The sequence below is a fragment of the Somniosus microcephalus genome, unplaced genomic scaffold, assembly GCF_052327205.1.
Source record: "Somniosus microcephalus isolate GS21.2 unplaced genomic scaffold, FLI_Smic_1.0 unresolved_chr3, whole genome shotgun sequence".
Classification (NCBI taxonomy): Eukaryota; Metazoa; Chordata; class Chondrichthyes; order Squaliformes; family Somniosidae; genus Somniosus; species Somniosus microcephalus.
The window spans coordinates 18,821,255-18,847,324 of record NW_028225181.1 but is presented as its reverse complement, the minus strand read 5'-3'; positions in this window follow the sequence as shown (position 1 = coordinate 18,847,324).

Genomic DNA, 26,070 nt, shown 5'->3' with positions numbered 1-26,070 from the left:
GTGAAGTCTGGAGGGTGAAGCAGAAGAAGCAGAAGAAGGAGAAGAAGAAGGTGAAGTCTGGAGGGTGAATCAGAAGAAGTAGAAGAAGGAGAAGGAGAAGGTGAAGTAAGGAGGGTGAAGCAGAAGAAGCAGAAGAAGGAGAAGGAGAAGGTGAAGTCTGGAGGGAGAAGCAGAAGAAGCAGAAGAAGGAGAAGGAGGAGGTGAAGTCTGGAGGGTGAATCAGAAGAAGCAGAAGAAGGAGAAGGAGAAGGTGAAGTCTGGAGGGTGAATCAGAAGAAGTTGAAGAAGGAGAAGGAGAAGGTGAAGTCTGGAGGGTGAATCAGAAGAAGCAGAATAAGGAGAAGGAGAAGGTGAAGTCTGGAGGGTGAATCAGAAGAAGCAGAAGAAGGAGAAGGTGAAGTCTGGAGGGTGAATCAGAAGGTAGAAGAAGGAGAAGGAGAAGGTGAAGTCTGGAGGGTGAAGCGGAAGAAGTAGAGAAGGAGAAGGAGGAGAAGGTGAAGTCTGGAGGGTGAATCAGAAGAAGTAGAAGAAGGAGAAGGAGAAGGCGAAGTCTGGAGGGTGAATCAGAAGAAGTTGAAGAAGGAGAAGGAGAAGGTGAAGACTGGAGGTTGAATCAGAAGAAGTAGAAGAAGGAGAAGGAGAAGGTGAAGTCTGGAGGGTGAATCAGAAGAAGTAGAAGAAGGAGAAGGAGAAGGCGAAGTCTGGAGGGTGAATCAGAAGAAGCAGAAGAAGCAGAAGGAGAAGGTGAAGTCTGGAGGGTGAATCAGAAGAAGCAGAAGCAAGGAGAAGGAGAAGATGAAGTCTGGAGGGTGAATCAGAAGAATTAGAAGAAGGAGAAGGAGAAGTTGAGGTCTGGAGGGTGAATCAGAAGAAGCAGAAGAAGGAGAAGGAGAAGGTGAAGTCTGAAGGGGTGAACCAGAAGAAGCAGAAGAAGGAGAAGGAGAAGGTGAAGTCTGGAGGGTGTATCAGAAGAAGCAGAAGAAGGAGAAGGAGAAGGTGAAGTCTGGAGGGTGAATCAGAAGAAGCAGAAGAAGGAGAAGGAGAAGGTGAAGTCTGGAGGGTGAATCAGAAGAAGTAGAGAAGGAGAAGGAGAAGGTGAAGTCTGGAGGGTGAATCAGAAGAAGTAGAAACAAGGAGAAGGAGAAGTTGAAGTCTGGAGGGTGAATCAGAAGAAGCAGAAGAAGGAGAAGGAGAAGGTGAAGTCTGGAGGGTGAATCAGAAGAAGCAGAAGAAGGAGAAGGGAGAAGATGAAGTCTGGAGGGTGAATCAGAATAAGTAGAAGAAGGAGAAGGAGAAGTTGAAGTCTGGAGGGTGAATCAGAAGAAGCAGAAGAAGGGGAAGGAGAAGGTGAAGTCTGAAGAGTGAATCAGAAGAAGCAGAAGAAGGAGAAGGAGAAGGTGAAGTCTGAGGGTGAATCAGAAGAAGCAGAATAAGGAGAAGGAGAAGGGTGAAGTCTGGAGGGGTGAATCAGAAGAAGCAGAAGAAGGAGAAGGAGAAGGTGAAGTCTGGGAGGGTGAATCAGAAGAAGTAGAAGAAGGAGAAGGAGAAGGTGAAGTCTGGAGGGTGAAGCAGAAGAAGTAGAAGAAGGAGAAGGAGAAGGTGAAGTCATGAGGGTGAATCAGAAGAAGTAGAAGAAGGAGAAGGAGAAGGTGAAGTCAGGAGGGTGAATCAGAAGAAGCAGAAGAAGGAGAAGGAGAAGGTGAAGTCTGGAGTGTGAATCAGAAGAATCAGAAGAAGGAGAAGGAGAAGGTGAAGTCTGGAGGGTGAATCAGAAGAAGCAGAAGAAAGAGAAGGAGAAGGTGAAGTCTAGAGGGTGAAGCAGAAGAAGCAGAAGAAGGAGAAGGAGAAGGTGAAGTCAGGAGGGGTGAATCAGAAGAAGTAGAAGAAGGAAAAGGAGAAGGTGAAGTCTGGAGGGTGAATCAGAAGAAGTAGAAGAAGGAGAAGGAGAAGGTGAAGTCTGGAGGGTGAATCAGAAGAAGTGGAAGAAGGAGAAGGAGAAGGTGAAGTCTGGAGGGTGAATCAGAAGAAGCAGAAGAAGGAGAAGGAGAAGGTGAAGTCTGGAGGGAGAAGCAGAAGAAGTAGAAGAAGGAGAAGGAGAAGGTGAAGTCTGGATTGTGAATCAGAAGAAGTAGAAGAAGGAGAAGGAGGAGGTGAAGTCTGGAGGGTGAATCAGAAGAAGTAGAAGAAGGAGAAGGAGAAGGTCAAGTCTGGAGGGTGAATCAAAAGGAGCAGAAGAAGGAGAAGGAGAAGGTGAAGTCTGGAGGGTGAATCAGAAGAAGTAGAAGAAGGAGAAGGAGAAGGTGAAGTCTGGAGGGTGAAGCAGAAGAAGTAGAAGAAGGAGAAGGAGAAGGTGAAGTCATGAGGGTGAATCAGAAGAAGTAGAAGAAGGAGAAGGAGAAGGTGAAGTCAGGAGGGTGAATCAGAAGAAGCAGAAGAAGGAGAAGGAGAAGGTGAAGTCTGGAGTGTGAATCAGAAGAATCAGAAGAAGGAGAAGGAGAAGGTGAAGTCTGGAGGGTGAATCAGAAGAAGCAGAAGAAAGAGAAGGAGAAGGTGAAGTCTAGAGGGTGAAGCAGAAGAAGCAGAAGAAGGAGAAGGAGAAGGTGAAGTCAGGAGGGTGAATCAGAAGAAGTAGAAGAAGGAAAAGGAGAAGGTGAAGTCTGGAGGGTGAATCAGAAGAAGTAGAAGAAGGAGAAGGAGAAGGTGAAGTCTGGAGGGTGAATCAGAAGAAGTGGAAGAAGGAGAAGGAGAAGGTGAAGTCTGGAGGGTGAATCAGAAGAAGCAGAAGAAGGAGAAGGAGAAGGTGAAGTCTGGAGGGAGAAGCAGAAGAAGTAGAAGAAGGAGAAGGAGAAGGTGAAGTCTGGATTGTGAATCAGAAGAAGTAGAAGAAGGAGAAGGAGGAGGTGAAGTCTGGAGGGTGAATCAGAAGAAGTAGAAGAAGGAGAAGGAGAAGGTCAAGTCTGGAGGGTGAATCAAAAGGAGCAGAAGAAGGAGAAGGAGAAGGTGAAGTCTGGAGGGTGAATCAGAAGAAGTAGAAGAAGGAGAAGGAGAAGGTGTAGTCTGGAGGATGAATCAGAAGAAGTAGAAGAAGGAGAAGGAGAAGGTGAAGTCTGGAGGGTGAATCAGAAGAAGCAGAATAAGGAGAAGGAGAAGGTGAAGTCTGGAGGGTGAATCAGAAGAAGCAGAAGAAGGAGAAGGAGAAGGTGAAGTCTGGAGGGTGAATCAGAAGAAGTAGAAGAAGGAGAAGGAGAAGGTGAAGTCTGGAGCGTGAAGCAGAAGAAGTAGAAGAAGGAGAAGGAGAAGGTGAAGTCTGGAGGGCGAAGCAGAAGAAGCAGAAGAAGGAGAAGGAGAAGGTGAAGTCTGGAGGGTGAAGGAGAAGAAGCAGAAGAAGGAGAAGAAGAAGGTGAAGTCTGGAGGGTGAATCAGAAGAAGTAGAAGAAGGAGAAGGAGAAGGTGAAGTAAGGAGGGTGAAGCAGAAGAAGCAGAAGAAGGAGAAGGAGAAGGTGAAGTCTGGAGGGAGAAGCAGAAGAAGCAGAAGAAGGAGAAGGAGGAGGTGAAGTCTGGAGGGTGAATCAGAAGAAGCAGAAGAAGGAGAAGGAGAAGGTGAAGTCTGGAGGGTGAATCAGAAGAAGTTGAAGAAGGAGAAGGAGAAGGTGAAGTCTGGAGGGTGAATCAGAAGAAGTAGAAGAAGGAGAAGGAGAAGGCGAAGTCTGGAGGGTGAATCAGAAGAAGTTGAAGAAGGAGAAGGAGAAGGTGAAGACTGGAGGTTGAATCAGAAGAAGTAGAAGAAGGAGAAGGAGAAGGTGAAGTCTGGAGGGTGAATCAGAAGAAGTAGAAGAAGGAGAAGGAGAAGGCGAAGTCTGGAGGGTGAATCAGAAGAAGCAGAAGAAGGAGAAGGAGAAGGTGAAGTCTGGAGGGTGAATCAGAAGAAGCAGAAGAAGGAGAAGGAGAAGATGAAGTCTGGAGGGTGAATCAGAAGAATTAGAAGAAGGAGAAGGAGAAGTTGAGGTCTGGAGGGTGAATCAGAAGAAGCAGAAGAAGGAGAAGGAGAAGGTGAAGTCTGAAGGGTGAACCAGAAGAAGCAGAAGAAGGAGAAGGAGAAGGTGAAGTCTGGAGGGTGTATCAGAAGAAGCAGAAGAAGGAGAAGGAGAAGGTGAAGTCTGGAGGGTGAATCAGAAGAAGCAGAAGAAGGAGAAGGAGAAGGTGAAGTCTGGAGGGTGAATCAGAAGAAGTAGAAGAAGGAGAAGGAGAAGGTGAAGTCTGGAGGGTGAATCAGAAGAAGTAGAACAAGGAGAAGGAGAAGTTGAAGTCTGGAGGGTGAATCAGAAGAAGCAGAAGAAGGAGAAGGAGAAGGTGAAGTCTGGAGGGTGAATCAGAAGAAGCAGAAGAAGGAGAAGGAGAAGATGAAGTCTGAAGGGTGAATCAGAATAAGTAGAAGAAGGAGAAGGAGAAGGTGAAGTCTGGAGGGTGAATCAGAAGAAGCAGAAGAAGGGGAAGGAGAAGGTGAAGTCTGGAGGGTGAATCAGAAGAAGCAGAAGAAGGAGAAGGAGAAGGTGAAGTCAGGAGGGTGAATCAGAAGAAGCAGAAGAAGGAGAAGGAGAAGGTGAAGTCTGGAGTGTGAATCAGAAGAATCAGAAGAAGGAGAAGGAGAAGGTGAAGTCTGGAGGGTGAATCAGAAGAAGCAGAAGAAAGAGAAGGAGAAGGTGAAGTCTAGAGGGTGAAGCAGAAGAAGCAGAAGAAGGAGAAGTAGAAGGTGAAGACTGGAGGGTGAATCAGAAGAAGAAGAAGAAGGAGAAGGAGAAGGTGAAGTCTGGAGGGTGAATCAGAAGAGGTAGAAGAAGGAGAAGGTGAAGTCTGGAGGGTGAATCAGAAGAAGTCGAAGAAGGAGAAGGAAATGGTGAAGTCTGGAGGGTGAATCAGAAGAAGTAGAAGAAGGAGAAGGAGAAGGTGAAGTCAGGAGGGTGAATCAGAAGAAGCAGAAGAAGGAGAAGGAGAAGGTGAAGTTAGGAGGGTGAATCAGAAGAAGCAGAAGAAGGAGAAGGAGAAGGTGAAGTCAGAGGGGTGAAGCAGAAAAAGTAGAAGAAGGAGAAGGAGAAGGCGAAGTCAGGAAGGTGAAGCAGAAGAAGCAGAAGAAGGAGAAGGAGAAGGTGAAGTCTGGCGGGCGCAGCAGAAGAAGCAGAAGAAGGAGAAGGTGAAGGTGAAGTCTGGAGGGTGAAGCAGAAGAAGCAGAAGAAGGAGAAGGAGAAGGTGAAGTCTGGAGGGTGAATCAGAAGAAGTAGAAGAAGGAGAAGGAGAAGGTGAAGTCAGGAGGGTGAAGCAGAAGAAGCAGAAGAAGGAGAAGGAGAAGGTGAAGTCTGGAGGGTGAAGCAGAAGAAGCAGAAGAAGGAGAAGGAGAAGGTGAAGTCTGGAGGGCGAAGCAGAAGAAGTAGAAGAAGGAGAAGGAGAAGGTGAAGTCTGGATGGTGAAGCAGAAGAAGCAGAAGAAGGAGAAGGAGAAGGTGAAGTCTGGAGGGTGAATCAGAAGAAGTAGAAGAAGGAGAAGGAGAAGGTGAAGTCAGGAGGGTGAAGCAGAAGAAGCAGAAGAAGGAGAAGGAGAAGGTGAAGTCTGGAGGGTGAAACAGAAGAAGCAGAAGAAGGAGAAGGAGAAGGTGAAGTCTGGAGGGTGAAGCAGAAGAAGCAGAAGAAGGAGAAGGAGAAGGTGAAGTCAGGAGGGTGAATCAGAAGAAGTAGAAGAAGGAGAAGGAGAAGGTGAAGTCTGGAGGGTGAATCAGAAGAAGTAGAAGAAGGAGAAGGAGAAGGTGAAGTCTGGAGGTTGAATCAGAAGAAGTAGAAGAAGAAGAAGGAGAAGGGGAAGTCTGGAGGGTGAATCAGAAGAAGCAGAAGAAGGAGAAGGAGAAGGTGAAGTCTGGAGGGAGAAGCAGAAGAAGTAGAAGAAGAAGGAGAAGGTGAAATCTGGAGGGTGAATAAGAAGAAGTAGAAGAAGGAGAAGGAGAAGGTGAAGTCTGGAGGGTGAATCAGAAGAAGTAGAAGAAGGAGAAGGAGAAGGTGAAGTCTGGAGGGTGAATCAGAAGAAGCAGAAGAAGGAGAAGGAGAAGGTGGAGTCTGGAGGCTGAATCAGAAGAAGTAGAAGAAGGAGAAGGAGAAGGTGTAGTCTGGAGAGTGAATCAGAAGAAGTAGACGAAGGAGAAGGAGAAGGTGACGTCTGGAGGGTGAATCAGAAAAAGCAGAAGAAGGAGAAGGAGAAGGCGAAGCCTGGAGGGTGAATCAGAAGAAGTAGAAGAAGGAGAAGGAGAAGGTGAAGTCTGGAGGGTGAATCAGAAGAAGCAGAAGAAGGAGAAGGAGAAGGTGAAGTCTGGAGGGTGAATCTGAAGAAGCAGAAGAAGGAGAAGGAGAAGGTGAAGTCTGGAGGGTGAATCAGAAGAAGCAGAAGAAGGAGAAGGAGAAGGTGAAGTCTGGAGGGTGAATCAGAAGAAGCAGAAGAAGTAGAAGGAGAAGGTGAAGTCTGGAGGGTGAATCAGAAGAAGTAGAAGAAAGAGAAGGAGAAGGTGAAGTCTGGAGGGTGAATCAGAAGAAGCAGAAGAAGGAGAAGGAGAAGGTGAAGTCAGGAGTGTGAATCAGAAGAAGCAGAAACAGGAGAAGGAGAAGGTGAAGACTGGAGGGTGAATCAGAAGAAGTAGAAGAAGCAGAAGGAGAAGGTGAAGTCTGGAGGGTGAATCAGAAGAAGTAGAAGAAGGAGAAGGAGATGGTGAGGTCTGGAGGGTGAATCAGAAGAAGCAGAAGAAGGAGAAGGAGAAGGTGAAGTCTGGAGGGTGAATCAGAAGAAGCAGAAGAAGGAGAAGGAGAAGGTGAAGACTGGCGGGTGAATCAGAAGAAGTAGAAGAAGGAGAAGGAGAAGTTGAAGTCTGGAGGGTGAATCAGAAGAAGTAGAAGAAGGAGAAAGAGAAGGTGAGGTCTGGAGGGTGAATCAGAAGAAGCAGAAGAAGGAGAAGGAGAAGGTGAAGTCTGGAGGGTGAATTAGAAGAAGCAGAAGAAGGAGAAGGAGAAGGTGAAGTCTGGAGGGTGAATCAGAAGAAGCAGAAGAAGGAGAAGGAGAAGGTGAAGTCAGGAGGGTGAATCAGAAGAAGCAGAAGAAGGAGAAGGAGAAGGTGAAGTTAGGAGGGTGAATCAGAAGAAGTAGAAGAAGGAGAAGGAGAAGGTGAAGTCTGGAGGGTGAATCAGAAGAAGTAGAAGAAGGAGAAGGAGAAGGTGAAGTCAGGAGGGTGAAGCAGAAGAAGCAGAAGAAGGAGAAGGAGAAGGTGAAATCTGGAGGGTGAAGCAGAAGAAGCAGAAGAAGGAGAAGGAGAAGGTGAAGTCTGGAGGGCGAAGCAGAAGAAGCAGAAGAAGGAGAAGGAGAAGGTGAAGTCTGGAGGGTGAAGCAGAAGAAGCAGAAGAAGGAGAAGGAGAAGCTGAAGTCTGGAGGGTGAATCACAAGAAGTAGAAGAAGGAGAAGGAGAAGGTGAAGTAAGGAGGGTGAAGCAGAAGAAGCAGAAGAAGGAGAAGGAGAAGGTGAAGTCTGGAGGGTGAATCAGAAGAAGCAGAATAAGGAGAAGGTGAAATCTGGAGGGTGAATCAGAAGAAGCAGAAGAAGGAGAAGGAGGAGGTGAAGTCTGGAGGGTGAATCAGAAGAAGTAGAAGAAGGAGAAGGAGAAGGTGAAGTCTGGAGCGTGAAGCAGAAGAAGTAGAAGAAGGAGAAGGAGAAGGTGAAGTCTGGAGGGCGAAGCAGAAGAAGCAGAAGAAGGAGAAGGAGAAGGTGAAGTCTGGAGGGTGAAGCAGAAGAAGCAGAAGAAGGAGAAGAAGAAGGTGAAGTCTGGAGGGTGAATCAGAAGAAGTAGAAGAAGGAGAAGGAGAAGGTGAAGTAAGGAGGGTGAAGCAGAAGAAGCAGAAGAAGGAGAAGGAGAAGGTGAAGTCTGGAGGGAGAAGCAGAAGAAGCAGAAGAAGGAGAAGGAGGAGGTGAAGTCTGGAGGGTGAATCAGAAGAAGCAGAAGAAGGAGAAGGAGAAGGTGAAGTCTGGAGGGTGAATCAGAAGAAGTTGAAGAAGGAGAAGGTGAAGTCTGGAGGGTGAATCAGAAGAAGCAGAATAAGGAGAAGGAGAAGGTGAAGTCTGGAGGGTGAATCAGAAGAAGCAGAAGAAGGAGAAGGAGAAGGTGAAGTCTGGAGGGTGAATCAGAAGAAGTAGAAGAAGGAGAAGGAGAAGGTGAAGTCTGGAGGGTGAAGCGGAAGAAGTAGAAGAAGGAGAAGGAGAAGGCAAAGTCTGGAGGGTGAATCAGAAGAAGCAGAAGAAGGAGAAGGAGAAGGTGAAGTCTGGAGGGTGAATCAGAAGAAGTAGAAGAAGGAGAAGGAGAAGGCGAAGTCTGGAGGGTGAATCAGAAGAAGTTGAAGAAGGAGAAGGAGAAGGTGAAGACTGGAGGTTGAATCAGAAGAAGTAGAAGAAGGAGAAGGAGAAGGTGAAGTCTGGAGGGTGAATCAGAAGAAGTAGAAGAAGGAGAAGGAGAAGGCGAAGTCTGGAGGGTGAATCAGAAGAAGCAGAAGAAGGAGAAGGAGAAGGTGAAGTCTGGAGGGTGAATCAGAAGAAGCAGAAGAAGGAGAAGGAGAAGATGAAGTCTGGAGGGTGAATCAGAAGAATTAGAAGAAGGAGAAGGAGAAGTTGAGGTCTGGAGGGTGAATCAGAAGAAGGAGAAGAAGGAGAAGGAGAAGGTGAAGTCTGAAGGGTGAACCAGAAGAAGCAGAAGAAGGAGAAGGAGAAGGTGAAGTCTGGAGGGTGTATCAGAAGAAGCAGAAGAAGGAGAAGGAGAAGGTGAAGTCTGGAGGGTGAATCAGAAGAAGCAGAAGAAGGAGAAGGAGAAGGTGAAGTCTGGAGGGTGAATCAGAAGAAGTAGAAGAAGGAGAAGGAGAAGGTGACGTCTGGAGGGTGAATCAGAAGAAGTAGAACAAGGAGAAGGAGAAGTTGAAGTCTGGAGGGTGAATCAGAAGAAGCAGAAGAAGGAGAAGGAGAAGGTGAAGTCTGGAGGGTGAATCAGAAGAAGCAGAAGAAGGAGAAGGAGAAGATGAAGTCTGGAGGGTGAATCAGAATAAGTAGAAGAAGGAGAAGGAGAAGGTGAAGTCTGGAGGGTGAATCAGAAGAAGCAGAAGAAGGGGAAGGAGAAGGTGAAGTCTGAAGAGTGAATCAGAAGAAGCAGAAGAAGGAGAAGGAGAAGGTGAAGTCTGGAGGGTGAATCAGAAGAAGCAGAATAAGGAGAAGGAGAAGGTGAAGTCTGGAGGGTGAATCAGAAGAAGCAGAAGAAGGAGAAGGAGAAGGTGAAGTCTGGAGGGTGAATCAGAAGAAGTAGAAGAAGGAGAAGGAGAAGGTGAAGTCTGGAGGGTGAAGCAGAAGAAGTAGAAGAAGGAGAAGGAGAAGGTGAAGTCATGAGGGTGAATCAGAAGAAGTAGAAGAAGGAGAAGGAGAAGGTGAAGTCAGGAGGGTGAATCAGAAGAAGCAGAAGAAGGAGAAGGAGAAGGTGAAGTCTGGAGTGTGAATCAAAAGAATCAGAAGAAGGAGAAGGAGAAGGTGAAGTCTGGAGGGTGAATCAGAAGAAGCAGAAGAAAGAGAAGGAGAAGGTGAAGTCTAGAGGGTGAAGCAGAAGAAGCAGAAGAAGGAGAAGGAGAAGGTGAAGTCAGGAGGGTGAATCAGAAGAAGTAGAAGAAGGAAAAGGAGAAGGTGAAGTCTGGAGGGTGAATCAGAAGAAGTAGAAGAAGGAGAAGGAGAAGGTGAAATCTGGAGGGTGAATCAGAAGAAGTGGAAGAAGGAGAAGGAGAAGGTGAAGTCTGGAGGGTGAATCAGAAGAAGCAGAAGAAGGAGAAGGAGAAGGTGAAGTCTGGAGGGAGAAGCAGAAGAAGTAGAAGAAGGAGAAGGAGAAGGTGAAGTCTGGATTGTGAATCAGAAGAAGTAGAAGAAGGAGAAGGAGGAGGTGAAGTCTGGAGGGTGAATCAGAAGAAGTAGAAGAAGGAGAAGGAGAAGGTCAAGTCTGGAGGGTGAATCAAAAGGAGCAGAAGAAGGAGAAGGAGAAGGTGAAGTCTGGAGGGTGAATCAGAAGAAGTAGAAGAAGGAGAAGGAGAAGGTGAAGTCTGGAGGGTGAAGCAGAAGAAGTAGAAGAAGGAGAAGGAGAAGGTGAAGTCATGAGGGTGAATCAGAAGAAGTAGAAGAAGGAGAAGGAGAAGGTGAAGTCAGGAGGGTGAATCAGAAGAAGCAGAAGAAGGAGAAGGAGAAGGTGAAGTCTGGAGTGTGAATCAGAAGAATCAGAAGAAGGAGAAGGAGAAGGTGAAGTCTGGAGGGTGAATCAGAAGAAGCAGAAGAAAGAGAAGGAGAAGGTGAAGTCTAGAGGGTGAAGCAGAAGAAGCAGAAGAAGGAGAAGGAGAAGGTGAAGTCAGGAGGGTGAATCAGAAGAAGTAGAAGAAGGAAAAGGAGAAGGTGAAGTCTGGAGGGTGAATCAGAAGAAGTATAAGAAGGAGAAGGAGAAGGTGAAGTCTGGAGGGTGAATCAGAAGAAGTGGAAGAAGGAGAAGGAGAAGGTGAAGTCTGGAGGGTGAATCAGAAGAAGCAGAAGAAGGAGAAGGAGAAGGTGAAGTCTGGAGGGAGAAGCAGAAGAAGTAGAAGAAGGAGAAGGAGAAGGTGAAGTCTGGATTGTGAATCAGAAGATGTAGAAGAAGGAGAAGGAGGAGGTGAAGTCTGGAGGGTGAATCAGAAGAAGTAGAAGAAGGAGAAGGAGAAGGTCAAGTCTGGAGGGTGAATCAAAAGGAGCAGAAGAAGGAGAAGGAGAAGGTGAAGTCTGGAGGGTGAATCAGAAGAAGTAGAAGAAGGAGAAGGAGAAGGTGTAGTCTGGAGGATGAATCAGAAGAAGTAGAGAAGGAGAAGGAGAAGGTGAAGTCTGGAGGGTGAATCAGAAGAAGCAGAATAAGGAGAAGGAGAAGGTGAAGTCTGGAGGGTGAATCAGAAGAAGCAGAAGAAGGAGAAGGAGAAGGTGAAGTCTGGAGGGTGAATCAGAAGAAGTAGAAGAAGGAGAAGGAGAAGGTGAAGTCTGGAGCGTGAAGCAGAAGAAGTAGAAGAAGGAGAAGGAGAAGGTGAAGTCTGGAGGGCGAAGCAGAAGAAGCAGAAGAAGGAGAAGGAGAAGGTGAAGTCTGGAGGGTGAAGCAGAAGAAGCAGAAGAAGGAGAAGAAGAAGGTGAAGTCTGGAGGGTGAATCAGAAGAAGTAGAAGAAGGAGAAGTAGAAGGTGAAGTAAGGAGGGTGAAGCAGAAGAAGGAGAAGGAGAGGGTGAAGTCTGGAGGGAGAAGCAGAAGAAGCAGAAGAAGGAGAAGGAGGAGGTGAAGTCTGGAGGGTGAATCAGAAGAAGCAGAAGAAGGAGAAGGAGAAGGTGAAGTCTGGAGGGTGAATCAGAAGAAGTTGAAGAAGGAGAAGGAGAAGGTGAAGTCTGGAGGGTGAATCAGAAGAAGCAGAATAAGGAGAAGGAGAAGGTGAAGTCTGGAGGGTGAATCAGAAGAAGCAGAAGAAGGAGAAGGAGAAGGTGAAGTCTGGAGGGTGAATCAGAAGAAGTAGAAGAAGGAGAAGGAGAAGGTGAAGTCTGGAGGGTGAAGCGGAAGAAGTAGAAGAAGGAGAAGGAGAAGGCGAAGTCTGGAGGGTGAATCAGAAGAAGCAGAAGAAGGAGAAGGAGAAGGTGAAGTCTGCAGGGTGAATCAGAAGAAGTAGAAGAAGGAGAAGGAGAAGGCGAAGTCTGGAGGGTGAATCATAAGAAGTTGAAGAAGGAGAAGGAGAAGGTGAAGACTGGAGGTTGAATCAGAAGAAGTAGAAGAAGGAGAAGGAGAAGGTGAAGTCTGGAGGGTGAATCAGAAGTAGTAGAAGAAGGAGAAGGAGAAGGCGAAGTCTGGAGGGTGAATCAGAAGAAGCAGAAGAAGGAGAAGGAGAAGGTGAAGTCTGGAGGGTGAATCAGAAGAAGCAGAAGAAGGAGAAGGAGAAGATGAAGTCTGGAGGGTGAATCAGAAGAATTAGAAGAAGGAGAAGGAGAAGTTGAGGTCTGGAGGGTGAATCAGAAGAAGCAGAAAAGGAGAAGGAGAAGGTGAAGTCTGAAGGGTGAACCAGAAGAAGCAGAAGAAGGAGAAGGAGAAGGTGAAGTCTGGGGGGTGTATCAGAAGAAGCAGAAGAAGGAGAAGGAGAAGGTGAAGTCTGGAGGGTGAATCAGAAGAAGCAGAAGAAGGAGAAGGAGAAGGTGAAGTCTGGAGGGTGAATCAGAAGAAGTTGAAGAAGGAGAAGGAGAAGGTGAAGTCTGGAGGGTGAATCAGAAGAAGTAGAACAAGGAGAAGGAGAAGTTGAAGTCTGGAGGGTGAATCAGAAGAAGCAGAAGAAGGAGAAGGAGAAGGTGAAGTCTGGAGGGTGAATCAGAAGAAGCAGAAGAAGGAGAAGGAGAAGATGAAGTCTGGAGGGTGAATCAGAATAAGTAGAAGAAGGAGAAGGAGAAGGTGAAGTCTGGAGGGTGAATCAGAAGAAGCAGAAGAAGGGGAAGGAGAAGGTGAAGTCTGAAGAGTGAATCAGAAGAAGCAGAAGAAGGAGAAGGAGAAGGTGAAGTCTGGAGGGTGAATCAGAAGAAGCAGAATAAGGAGAAGGAGAAGGTGAAGTCTGGAGGGTGAATCAGAAGAAGCAGAAGAAGGAGAAGGAGAAGGTGAAGTCTGGAGGGTGAAGCAGAAGAAGTAGAAGAAGGAGAAGGAGAAGGTGAAGTCTGGAGGGTGAAGCAGAAGAAGTAGAAGAAGGAGAAGGAGAAGGTGAAGTCATGAGGGTGAATCAGAAGAAGTAGAAGAAGGAGAAGGAGAAGGTGAAGTCAGGAGGGTGAATCAGAAGAAGCAGAAGAAGGAGAAGGAGAAGGTGAAGTCTGGAGTGTGAATCAGAAGAATCAGAAGAAGGAGAAGGAGAAGGTGAAGTCTGGAGGGTGAATCAGAAGAAGCAGAAGAAAGAGAAGGAGAAGGTGAAGTCTAGAGGGTGAAGCAGAAGAAGCAGAAGAAGGAGAAGTAGAAGGTGAAGACTGGAGGGTGAATCAGAAGAAGTAGAAGAAGGAGAAGGAGAAGGTGAAGTCTGGAGGGTGAATCAGAAGAGGTAGAAGAAGGAGAAGGAGAAGGTGAAGTCTGGAGGGTGAAGCAGAAGAAGTCGAAGAAGGAGAAGGAAATGGTGAAGTCTGGAGGGTGAATCAGAAGAAGTAGAAGAAGGAGAAGGAGAAGGTGAAGTCAGGAGGGTGAATCAGAAGAAGCAGAAGAAGGAGAAGGAGAAGGTGAAGTTAGGAGGGTGAATCAGAAGAAGCAGAAGAAGGAGAAGGAGAAGGTGAAGTCAGGGGGGTGAAGCAGAAAAAGTAGAAGAAGGAGAAGGAGAAGGCGAAGTCATTAAGGTGAAGCAGAAGAAGCAGAAGAAGGAGAAGGAGAAGGTGAAGTCTGGCGGGCGCAGCAGAAGAAGCAGAAGAAGGAGAAGGTGAAGGTGAAGTCTGGAGGGTGAAGCAGAAGAAGCAGAAGAAGGAGAAGGAGAAGGTGAAGTCTGGAGGGTGAATCAGAAGAAGTAGAAGAAGGAGAAGGAGAAGGTGAAGTCAGGAGGGTGAAGCAGAAGAAGCAGAAGAAGGAGAAGGAGAAGGTGAAGTCTGGAGGGTGAAGCAGAAGAAGCAGAAGAAGGAGAAGGAGAAGGTGAAGTCTGGAGGGCGAAGCAGAAGAAGTAGAAGAAGGAGAAGGAGAAGGTGAAGTCTGGATGGTGAAGCAGAAGAAGCAGAAGAAGGAGAAGGAGAAGGTGAAGTCTGGAGGGTGAATCAGAAGAAGTAGAAGAAGGAGAAGGAGAAGGTGAAGTCAGCAGGGTGAAGCAGAAGAAGCAGAAGAAGGAGAAGGAGAAGGTGAAGTCTGGAGGGTGAAACAGAAGAAGCAGAAGAAGGAGAAGGAGAAGGTGAAGTCTGGAGGGTGAAGCAGAAGAAGCAGAAGAAGGAGAAGGAGAAGGTGAAGTCAGGAGGGTGAATCAGAAGAAGTAGAAGAAGGAGAAGGAGAAGGTGAAGTCTGGAGGGTGAATCAGAAGAAGTAGAAGAAGGAGAAGGAGAAGGTGAAGTCTGGAGGTTGAATCAGAAGAAGTAGAAGAAGAAGAAGGAGAAGGGGAAGTCTGGAGGGTGAATCAGAAGAAGCAGAAGAAGGAGAAGGAGAAGGTGAAGTCTGGAGGGAGAAGCAGAAGAAGTAGAAGAAGAAGGAGAAGGTGAAATCTGGAGGGTGAATAAGAAGAAGTAGAAGAAGGAGAAGGAGAAGGTGAAGTCTGGAGGGTGAATCAGAAGAAGTAGAAGAAGGAGAAGGAGAAGGTGAAGTCTGGAGGGTGAATCAGAAGAAGCAGAAGAAGGAGAAGGAGAAGGTGGAGTCTGGAGGCTGAATCAGAAGAAGTAGAAGAAGGAGAAGGAGAAGGTGTAGTCTGGAGAGTGAATCAGAAGAAGTAGACGAAGGAGAAGGAGAAGGTGAAGTCTGGAGGGTGAATCAGAAAAAGCAGAAGAAGGAGAAGGAGAAGGCGAAGGCTGGAGGGTGAATCAGAAGAAGCAGAAGAAGGAGAAGGAGAAGGTGAAGTCTGGAGGGTGAATCAGAAGAAGCAGAAGAAGGAGAAGGAGAAGGTGAAGTCTGGAGGGTGAATCTGAAGAAGCAGAAGAAGGAGAAGGAGAAGGTGAATTCTGGAGGGTGAATCAGAAGAAGCAGAAGAAGGAGAAGGAGAAGGTGAAGTCTGGAGGGTGAATCAGAAGAAGCAGAAGAAGTAGAAGGAGAAGGTGAAGTCTGGAGGGTGAATCAGAAGAAGTAGAAGAAGGAGAAGGAGAAGGTGAAGTCTGGAGGGTGAATCAGAAGAAGCAGAAGAAGGAGAAGGAGAAGGTGAAGTCAGGAGTGTGAATCAGAAGAAGCAGAAACAGGAGAAGGAGAAGGTGAAGACTGGAGGGTGAATCAGAAGAAGTAGAAGAAGCAGAAGGAGAAGGTGAAGTCTGGAGGGTGAATCAGAAGAAGTAGAAGAAGGAGAAGGAGATGGTGAGGTCTGGAGGGTGAATCAGAAGAAGCAGAAGAAGGAGAAGGAGAAGGTGAAGTCTGGAGGGTGAATCAGAAGAAGCAGAAGAAGGAGAAGGAGAAGGTGAAGTCTGGCGGGCGCAGCAGAAGAAGCAGAAGAAGGAGAAGGTGAAGGTGAAGTCTGGAGGGTGAAGCAGAAGAAGCAGAAAAAGGAGAAGGAGAAGGTGAAGTCTGGAGGGTGAATCAGAAGAAGTAGAAGAAGGAGAAGGAGAAGGTGAAGTCAGGAGGGTGAAGCAGAAGAAGCAGAAGAAGGAGAAGGAGAAGGTGAAGTCTGGAGGGTGAAGCAGAAGAAGCAGAAGAAGGAGAAGGAGAAGGTGAAGTCTGGAGGGCGAAGCAGAAGAAGTAGAAGAAGGAGAAGGAGAAGGTGAAGTCTGGATGGTGAAGCAGAAGAAGCAGAAGAAGGAGAAGGAGAAGGTGAAGTCTGGAGGGTGAATCAGAAGAAGTAGAAGAAGGAGAAGGAGAAGGTGAAGTCAGGAGGGTGAAGCAGAAGAAGCAGAAGAAGGAGAAGGAGAAGGTGAAGTCTGGAGGGTGAAACAGAAGAAGCAGAAGAAGGAGAAGGAGAAGGTGAAGTCTGGAGGGTGAAGCAGAAGAAGCAGAAGAAGGAGAAGGAGAAGGTGAAGTCAGGAGGGTGAATCAGAAGAAGTAGAAGAAGGAGAAGGAGAAGGTGAAGTCTGGAGGGTGAATCAGAAGAAGTAGAAGAAGGAGAAGGAGAAGGTGAAGTCTGGAGGTTGAATCAGAAGAAGTAGAAGAAGAAGAAGGAGAAGGGGAAGTCTGGAGGGTGAATCAGAAGAAGCAGAAGAAGGAGAAGGAGAAGGTGAAGTCTGGAGGGAGAAGCAGAAGAAGTAGAAGAAGAAGGAGAAGGTGAAATCTGGAGGGTGAATAAGAAGAAGTAGAAGAAGGAGAAGGAGAAGGTGAACTCTGGAGGGTGAATCAGAAGAAGTAGAAGAAGGAGAAGGAGAAGGTGAAGTCTGGAGTGTGAATCAGAAGAAGCAGAAGAAGGAGAAGGAGAAGGTGGAGTCTGGAGGCTGAATCAGAAGAAGTAGAAGAAGGAGAAGGAGAAGGTGTAGTCTGGAGAGTGAATCAGAAGAAGTAGACGAAGGAGAAGGAGAAGGTGAAGTCTGGAGGGTGAATCAGAAAAAGCAGAAGAAGGAGAAGGAGAAGGCGAAGGCTGGAGGGTGAATCAGAAGAAGCAGAAGAAGGAGAAGGAGAAGGTGAAGTCTGGAGGGTGAATCAGAAGAAGCAGAAGAAGGAGAAGGAGAAGGTGAAGTCTGGAGGGTGAATCTGAAGAAGCAGAAGAAGGAGAAGGAGAAGGTGAAGTCTGGAGGGTGAATCAGAAGAAGCAGAAGAAGGAGAAGGAGAAGGTGAAGTCTGGAGGGTGAATCAGAAGAAGCAGAAACAGGAGAAGGAGAAGGTGAAGACTGGAGGGTGAATCAGAAGAAGTAGAAGAAGCAGAAGGAGAAGGTGAAGTCTGGAGGGTGAATCAGAAGAATTGGAAAAGAAGGAGAAGGAGATGGTGAGGTCTGGAGGGTGAATCAGAAGAAGCAGAAGAAGGAGAAGGAGAAGGTGAAGTCTGGAGGGTGAATCAGAAGAAGCAGAAGAAGGAGAAGGAGAAGGTGAAGACTGGCGGGTGAATCAGAAGAAGTAGAAGAAGGAGAAGGAGAAGATGAAGTCTGGAGGGTGAATCAGAAGAAGTAGAAGAAGGAGAAGGAGAAGGTGAGGTCTGGAGGGTGAATCAGAAGAAGCAGAAGAAGGAGAAGGAGAAGGTGAAGTCTGGAGGGTGAATCAGAAGAAGCAGAAGAAGGAGAAGGAGAAGGTGAAGTCTGGAGGGTGAATGAGAAGAAGCAGAAGAAGGAGAAGGAGAAGGTGAAGTCAGGAGGGTGAATCAGAAGAAGCAGAAGAAGGAGAAGGAGAAGGTGAAGTCAGGAGGGTGAAGCAGAAGAAGCAGAAGAAGGAGAAGGAGAAGGTGAAGTCTGGAGGGTGAATCAGAAGAAGCAGAATAAGGAGAAGGAGAAGGTGAAGTCTGGAGGGTGAATCAGAAGAAGCAGAAGAAGGAGAAGGAGAAGGTGAAGTCTGGAGGGTGAAGCAGAAGAAGTAGAAGAAGGAGAAGGAGAAGGTGAAGTCTGGAGGGTGAAGCAGAAGAAGTAGAAGAAGGAGAAGGAGAAGGTGAAGTCATGAGGGTGAATCAGAAGAAGTAGAAGAAGGAGAAGGAGAAGGTGAAGTCAGGAGGGTGAATCAGAAGAAGCAGAAGAAGGAGAAGGAGAAGGTGAAGTCTGGAGTGTGAATCAGAAGAATCAGAAGAAGGAGAAGGAGAAGGTGAAGTCTGGAGGGTGAATCAGAAGAAGCAGAAGAAAGAGAAGGAGAAGGTGAAGTCTAGAGGGTGAAGCAGAAGAAGCAGAAGAAGGAGAAGTAGAAGGTGAAGACTGGAGGGTGAATCAGAAGAATTAGAAGAAGGAGAAGGAGAAGGTGAAGTCTGGAGGGTGAATCAGAAGAGGTAGAAGAAGGAGAAGGAGAAGGTGAAGTCTGGAGGGTGAAGCAGAAGAAGTCGAAGAAGGAGAAGGAAATGGTGAAGTCTGGAGGGTGAATCAGAAGAAGTAGAAGAAGGAGAAGGAGAAGGTGAAGTCAGGAGGGTGAATCAGAAGAAGCAGAAGAAGGAGAAGGAGAAGGTGAAGTTAGGAGGGTGAATCAGAAGAAGCAGAAGAAGGAGAAGGAGAAGGTGAAGTCAGGGGGGTGAAGCAGAAAAAGTAGAAGAAGGAGAAGGAGAAGGCGAAGTCATTAAGGTGAAGCAGAAGAAGCAGAAGAAGGAGAAGGAGAAGGTGAAGTCTGGCGGGCGCAGCAGAAGAAGCAGAAGAAGGAGAAGGTGAAGGTGAAGTCTGGAGGGTGAAGCAGAAGAAGCAGAAGAAGGAGAAGGAGAAGGTGAAGTCTGGAGGGTGAATCAGAAGAAGTAGAAGAAGGAGAAGGAGAAGGTGAAGTCAGGAGGGTGAAGCAGAAGAAGCAGAAGAAGGAGAAGGAGAAGGTGAAGTCTGGAGGGTGAAGCAGAAGAAGCAGAAGAAGGAGAAGGAGAAGGTGAAGTCTGGAGGGCGAAGCAGAAGAAGTAGAAGAAGGAGAAGGAGAAGGTGAAGTCTGGATGGTGAAGCAGAAGAAGCAGAAGAAGGAGAAGGAGAAGGTGAAGTCTGGAGGGTGAATCAGAAGAAGTAGAAGAAGGAGAAGGAGAAGGTGAAGTCAGCAGGGTGAAGCAGAAGAAGCAGAAGAAGGAGAAGGAGAAGGTGAAGTCTGGAGGGTGAAACAGAAGAAGCAGAAGAAGGAGAAGGAGAAGGTGAAGTCTGGAGGGTGAAGCAGAAGAAGCAGAAGAAGGAGAAGGAGAAGGTGAAGTCAGGAGGGTGAATCAGAAGAAGTAGAAGAAGGAGAAGGAGAAGGTGAAGTCTGGAGGGTGAATCAGAAGAAGTAGAAGAAGGAGAAGGAGAAGGTGAAGTCTGGAGGTTGAATCAGAAGAAGTAGAAGAAGAAGAAGGAGAAGGGGAAGTCTGGAGGGTGAATCAGAAGAAGCAGAAGAAGGAGAAGGAGAAGGTGAAGTCTGGAGGGAGAAGCAGAAGAAGTAGAAGAAGAAGGAGAAGGTGAAATCTGGAGGGTGAATAAGAAGAAGTAGAAGAAGGAGAAGGAGAAGGTGAAGTCTGGAGGGTGAATCAGAAGAAGTAGAAGAAGGAGAAGGAGAAGGTGAAGTCTGGAGGGTGAATCAGAAGAAGCAGAAGAAGGAGAAGGAGAAGGTGGAGTCTGGAGGCTGAATCAGAAGAAGTAGAAGAAGGAGAAGGAGAAGGTGTAGTCTGGAGAGTGAATCAGAAGAAGTAGACGAAGGAGAAGGAGAAGGTGAAGTCTGGAGGGTGAATCAGAAAAAGCAGAAGAAGGAGAAGGAGAAGGCGAAGGCTGGAGGGTGAATCAGAAGAAGCAGAAGAAGGAGAAGGAGAAGGTGAAGTCTGGAGGGTGAATCAGAAGAAGCAGAAGAAGGAGAAGGAGAAGGTGAAGTCTGGAGGGTGAATCTGAAGAAGCAGAAGAAGGAGAAGGAGAAGGTGAATTCTGGAGGGTGAATCAGAAGAAGCAGAAGAAGGAGAAGGAGAAGGTGAAGTCTGGAGGGTGAATCAGAAGAAGCAGAAGAAGTAGAAGGAGAAGGTGAAGTCTGGAGGGTGAATCAGAAGAAGTAGAAGAAGGAGAAGGAGAAGGTGAAGTCTGGAGGGTGAATCAGAAGAAGCAGAAGAAGGAGAAGGAGAAGGTGAAGTCAGGAGTGTGAATCAGAAGAAGCAGAAACAGGAGAAGGAGAAGGTGAAGACTGGAGGGTGAATCAGAAGAAGTAGAAGAAGCAGAAGGAGAAGGTGAAGTCTGGAGGGTGAATCAGAAGAAGTAGAAGAAGGAGAAGGAGATGGTGAGGTCTGGAGGGTGAATCAGAAGAAGCAGAAGAAGGAGAAGGAGAAGGTGAAGTCTGGAGGGTGAATCAGAAGAAGCAGAAGAAGGAGAAGGAGAAGGTGAAGTCTGGCGGGCGCAGCAGAAGAAGCAGAAGAAGGAGAAGGTGAAGGTGAAGTCTGGAGGGTGAAGCAGAAGAAGCAGAAAAAGGAGAAGGAGAAGGTGAAGTCTGGAGGGTGAATCAGAAGAAGTAGAAGAAGGAGAAGGAGAAGGTGAAGTCAGGAGGGTGAAGCAGAAGAAGCAGAAGAAGGAGAAGGAGAAGGTGAAGTCTGGAGGGTGAAGCAGAAGAAGCAGAAGAAGGAGAAGGAGAAGGTGAAGTCTGGAGGGCGAAGCAGAAGAAGTAGAAGAAGGAGAAGGAGAAGGTGAAGTCTGGATGGTGAAGCAGAAGAAGCAGAAGAAGGAGAAGGAGAAGGTGAAGTCTGGAGGGTGAATCAGAAGAAGTAGAAGAAGGAGAAGGAGAAGGTGAAGTCAGGAGGGTGAAGCAGAAGAAGCAGAAGAAGGAGAAGGAGAAGGTGAAGTCTGGAGGGTGAAACAGAAGAAGCAGAAGAAGGAGAAGGAGAAGGTGAAGTCTGGAGGGTGAAGCAGAAGAAGCAGAAGAAGGAGAAGGAGAAGGTGAAGTCAGGAGGGTGAATCAGAAGAAGTAGAAGAAGGAGAAGGAGAAGGTGAAGTCTGGAGGGTGAATCAGAAGAAGTAGAAGAAGGAGAAGGAGAAGGTGAAGTCTGGAGGTTGAATCAGAAGAAGTAGAAGAAGAAGAAGGAGAAGGGGAAGTCTGGAGGGTGAATCAGAAGAAGCAGAAGAAGGAGAAGGAGAAGGTGAAGTCTGGAGGGAGAAGCAGAAGAAGTAGAAGAAGAAGGAGAAGGTGAAATCTGGAGGGTGAATAAGAAGAAGTAGAAGAAGGAGAAGGAGAAGGTGAACTCTGGAGGGTGAATCAGAAGAAGTAGAAGAAGGAGAAGGAGAAGGTGAAGTCTGGAGGGTGAATCAGAAGAAGCAGAAGAAGGAGAAGGAGAAGGTGGAGTCTGGAGGCTGAATCAGAAGAAGTAGAAGAAGGAGAAGGAGAAGGTGTAGTCTGGAGAGTGAATCAGAAGAAGTAGACGAAGGAGAAGGAGAAGGTGAAGTCTGGAGGGTGAATCAGAAAAAGCAGAAGAAGGAGAAGGAGAAGGCGAAGGCTGGAGGGTGAATCAGAAGAAGCAGAAGAAGGAGAAGGAGAAGGTGAAGTCTGGAGGGTGAATCAGAAGAAGCAGAAGAAGGAGAAGGAGAAGGTGAAGTCTGGAGGGTGAATCTGAAGAAGCAGAAGAAGGAGAAGGAGAAGGTGAAGTCTGGAGGGTGAATCAGAAGAAGCAGAAGAAGGAGAAGGAGAAGGTGAAGTCTGGAGGGTGAATCAGAAGAAGCAGAAACAGGAGAAGGAGAAGGTGAAGACTGGAGGGTGAATCAGAAGAAGTAGAAGAAGCAGAAGGAGAAGGTGAAGTCTGGAGGGTGAATCAGAAGAATTGGAAAAGAAGGAGAAGGAGATGGTGAGGTCTGGAGGGTGAATCAGAAGAAGCAGAAGAAGGAGAAGGAGAAGGTGAAGTCTGGAGGGTGAATCAGAAGAAGCAGAAGAAGGAGAAGGAGAAGGTGAAGACTGGCGGGTGAATCAGAAGAAGTAGAAGAAGGAGAAGGAGAAGATGAAGTCTGGAGGGTGAATCAGAAGAAGTAGAAGAAGGAGAAGGAGAAGGTGAGGTCTGGAGGGTGAATCAGAAGAAGCAGAAGAAGGAGAAGGAGAAGGTGAAGTCTGGAGGGTGAATCAGAAGAAGCAGAAGAAGGAGAAGGAGAAGGTGAAGTCTGGAGGGTGAATGAGAAGAAGCAGAAGAAGGAGAAGGAGAAGGTGAAGTCAGGAGGGTGAATCAGAAGAAGCAGAAGAAGGAGAAGGAGAAGGTGAAGTCAGGAGGGTGAAGCAGAAGAAGCAGAAGAAGGAGAAGGAGAAGGTGAAATCTGGAGGGTGAAGCAGAAGAAGCAGAAGAAGGAGAAGGAGAAGGTGAAGTCTGGAGGGCGAAGCAGAAGAAGCAGAAGAAGGAGAAGGAGAAGGTGAAGTCTGGAGGGTGAAGCAGAAGAAGCAGAAGAAGGAGAAGGAGAAGGTGAAGTCTGGAGGGTGAATCACAAGAAGTAGAAGAAGGAGAAGGAGAAGGTGAAGTAAGGAGGGTGAAGCAGAAGAAGCAGAAGAAGGAGAAGGAGAAGGTGAAGTCTGGAGGGTGAAGCAGAAGAAGCAGAAGAAGGAGAAGGAGATGGTGAAGTCTGGAGGGTGAAGCAGAAGAAGCAGAAGAAGGAGAAGGAGAAGGTGAAGTCAGGAGGGTGAATCAGAAGAAGTAGAAGAAGGAAAAGGAGAAGGTGAAGTCTGGAGGGTGAATCAGAAGAAGTAGAAGAAGGAGAAGGAGAAGGTGAAGTCTGGAGGGTGAATCAGAAGAAGTGGAAGAAGGAGAAGGAGAAGGTGAAGTCTGGAGGGTGAATCAGAAGAAGCAGAAGAAGGAGAAGGAGAAGGTGAAGTCTGGAGGGAGAAGCAGAAGAAGTAGAAGAAGGAGAAGGAGAAGGTGAAGTCTGGATTGTGAATCAGAAGAAGTAGAAGAAGGAGAAGGAGGAGGTGAAGTCTGGAGGGTGAATCAGAAGAAGTAGAAGAAGGAGAAGGAGAAGGTCAAGTCTGGAGGGTGAATCAAAAGGAGCAGAAGAAGGAGAAGGAGAAGGTGAAGTCTGGAGGGTGAATCAGAAGAAGTAGAAGAAGGAGAAGGAGAAGGTTTAGTCTGGAGGATGAATCAGAAGAAGTAGAAGAAGGACAAGGAGAAGGTGAAGTCTGGAGGGTGAATCAGAAGAAGCAGAATAAGGAGAAGGAGAAGGTGAAATCTGGAGGGTGAATCAGAAGAAGCAGAAGAAGGAGAAGGAGAAGGTGAAGTCTGGAGGGTGAATCAGAAGAAGTAGAAGAAGGAGAAGGAGAAGGTGAAGTCTGGAGCGTGAAGCAGAAGAAGTAGAAGAAGGAGAAGGAGAAGGTGAAGTCTGGAGGGCGAAGCAGAAGAAGCAGAAGAAGGAGAAGGAGAAGGTGAAGTCTGGAGGGTGAAGCAGAAGAAGCAGAAGAAGGAGAAGGAGAAGGTGAAGTCTGGAGGTTGAATCAGAAGAAGTAGAAGAAGAAGAAGGAGAAGGTGTAGTCTGGAGAGTGAATCAGAAGAAGTAGACGAAGGAGAAGGAGAAGGTGAAGTCTGGAGGGTGAATCAGAAAAAGCAGAAGAAGGAGAAGGAGAAGGCGAAGGCTGGAGGGTGAATCAGAAGAAGCAGAAGAAGGAGAAGGAGAAGGTGAAGTCTGGAGGGTGAATCAGAAGAAGCAGAAGAAGGAGAAGGAGAAGGTGAAGTCTGGAGGGTGAATCTGAAGAAGCAGAAGAAGGAGAAGGAGAAGGTGAATTCTGGAGGGTGAATCAGAAGAAGCAGAAGAAGGAGAAGGAGAAGGTGAAGTCTGGAGGGTGAATCAGAAGAAGCAGAAGAAGTAGAAGGAGAAGGTGAAGTCTGGAGGGTGAATCAGAAGAAGTAGAAGAAGGAGAAGGAGAAGGTGAAGTCTGGAGGGTGAATCAGAAGAAGCAGAAGAAGGAGAAGGAGAAGGTGAAGTCAGGAGTGTGAATCAGAAGAAGCAGAAACAGGAGAAGGAGAAGGTGAAGACTGGAGGGTGAATCAGAAGAAGTAGAAGAAGCAGAAGGAGAAGGTGAAGTCTGGAGGGTGAATCAGAAGAAGTAGAAGAAGGAGAAGGAGATGGTGAGGTCTGGAGGGTGAATCAGAAGAAGCAGAAGAAGGAGAAGGAGAAGGTGAAGTCTGGAGGGTGAATCAGAAGAAGCAGAAGAAGGAGAAGGAGAAGGTGAAGTCTGGCGGGCGCAGCAGAAGAAGCAGAAGAAGGAGAAGGTGAAGGTGAAGTCTGGAGGGTGAAGCAGAAGAAGCAGAAAAAGGAGAAGGAGAAGGTGAAGTCTGGAGGGTGAATCAGAAGAAGTAGAAGAAGGAGAAGGAGAAGGTGAAGTCAGGAGGGTGAAGCAGAAGAAGCAGAAGAAGGAGAAGGAGAAGGTGAAGTCTGGAGGGTGAAGCAGAAGAAGCAGAAGAAGGAGAAGGAGAAGGTGAAGTCTGGAGGGCGAAGCAGAAGAAGTAGAAGAAGGAGAAGGAGAAGGTGAAGTCTGGATGGTGAAGCAGAAGAAGCAGAAGAAGGAGAAGGAGAAGGTGAAGTCTGGAGGGTGAATCAGAAGAAGTAGAAGAAGGAGAAGGAGAAGGTGAAGTCAGGAGGGTGAAGCAGAAGAAGCAGAAGAAGGAGAAGGAGAAGGTGAAGTCTGGAGGGTGAAACAGAAGAAGCAGAAGAAGGAGAAGGAGAAGGTGAAGTCTGGAGGGTGAAGCAGAAGAAGCAGAAGAAGGAGAAGGAGAAGGTGAAGTCAGGAGGGTGAATCAGAAGAAGTAGAAGAAGGAGAAGGAGAAGGTGAAGTCTGGATGGTGAATCAGAAGAAGTAGAAGAAGGAGAAGGAGAAGGTGAAGTCTGGAGGTTGAATCAGAAGAAGTAGAAGAAGAAGAAGGAGAAGGGGAAGTCTGGAGGGTGAATCAGAAGAAGCAGAAGAAGGAGAAGGAGAAGGTGAAGTCTGGAGGGAGAAGCAGAAGAAGTAGAAGAAGAAGGAGAAGGTGAAATCTGGAGGGTGAATAAGAAGAAGTAGAAGAAGGAGAAGGAGAAGGTGAACTCTGGAGGGTGAATCAGAAGAAGTAGAAGAAGGAGAAGGAGAAGGTGAAGTCTGGAGGGTGAATCAGAAGAAGCAGAAGAAGGAGAAGGAGAAGGTGGAGTCTGGAGGCTGAATCAGAAGAAGTAGAAGAAGGAGAAGGAGAAGGTGTAGTCTGGAGAGTGAATCAGAAGAAGTAGACGAAGGAGAAGGAGAAGGTGAAGTCTGGAGGGTGAATCAGAAAAAGCAGAAGAAGGAGAAGGAGAAGGCGAAGGCTGGAGGGTGAATCAGAAGAAGCAGAAGAAGGAGAAGGAGAAGGTGAAGTCTGGAGGGTGAATCAGAAGAAGCAGAAGAAGGAGAAGGAGAAGGTGAAGTCTGGAGGGTGAATCTGAAGAAGCAGAAGAAGGAGAAGGAGAAGGTGAAGTCTGGAGGGTGAATCAGAAGAAGCAGAAGAAGGAGAAGGAGAAGGTGAAGTCTGGAGGGTGAATCAGAAGAAGCAGAAACAGGAGAAGGAGAAGGTGAAGACTGGAGGGTGAATCAGAAGAAGTAGAAGAAGCAGAAGGAGAAGGTGAAGTCTGGAGGGTGAATCAGAAGAATTGGAAAAGAAGGAGAAGGAGATGGTGAGGTCTGGAGGGTGAATCAGAAGAAGCAGAAGAAGGAGAAGGAGAAGGTGAAGTCTGGAGGGTGAATCAGAAGAAGCAGAAGAAGGAGAAGGAGAAGGTGAAGACTGGCGGGTGAATCAGAAGAAGTAGAAGAAGGAGAAGGAGAAGATGAAGTCTGGAGGGTGAATCAGAAGAAGTAGAAGAAGGAGAAGGAGAAGGTGAGGTCTGGAGGGTGAATCAGAAGAAGCAGAAGAAGGAGAAGGAGAAGGTGAAGTCTGGAGGGTGAATCAGAAGAAGCAGAAGAAGGAGAAGGAGAAGGTGAAGTCTGGAGGGTGAATGAGAAGAAGCAGAAGAAGGAGAAGGAGAAGGTGAAGTCAGGAGGGTGAATCAGAAGAAGCAGAAGAAGGAGAAGGAGAAGGTGAAGTCAGGAGGGTGAAGCAGAAGAAGCAGAAGAAGGAGAAGGAGAAGGTGAAATCTGGAGGGTGAAGCAGAAGAAGCAGAAGAAGGAGAAGGAGAAGGTGAAGTCTGGAGGGCGAAGCAGAAGAAGCAGAAGAAGGAGAAGGAGAAGGTGAAGTCTGGAGGGTGAAGCAGAAGAAGCAGAAGAAGGAGAAGGAGAAGGTGAAGTCTGGAGGGTGAATCACAAGAAGTAGAAGAAGGAGAAGGAGAAGGTGAAGTAAGGAGGGTGAAGCAGAAGAAGCAGAAGAAGGAGAAGGAGAAGGTGAAGTCTGGAGGGTGAAGCAGAAGAAGCAGAAGAAGGAGAAGGAGATGGTGAAGTCTGGAGGGTGAAGCAGAAGAAGCAGAAGAAGGAGAAGGAGAAGGTGAAGTCAGGAGGGTGAATCAGAAGAAGTAGAAGAAGGAAAAGGAGAAGGTGAAGTCTGGAGGGTGAATCAGAAGAAGTAGAAGAAGGAGAAGGAGAAGGTGAAGTCTGGAGGGTGAATCAGAAGAAGTGGAAGAAGGAGAAGGAGAAGGTGAAGTCTGGAGGGTGAATCAGAAGAAGCAGAAGAAGGAGAAGGAGAAGGTGAAGTCTGGAGGGAGAAGCAGAAGAAGTAGAAGAAGGAGAAGGAGAAGGTGAAGTCTGGATTGTGAATCAGAAGAAGTAGAAGAAGGAGAAGGAGGAGGTGAAGTCTGGAGGGTGAATCAGAAGAAGTAGAAGAAGGAGAAGGAGAAGGTCAAGTCTGGAGGGTGAATCAAAAGGAGCAGAAGAAGGAGAAGGAGAAGGTGAAGTCTGG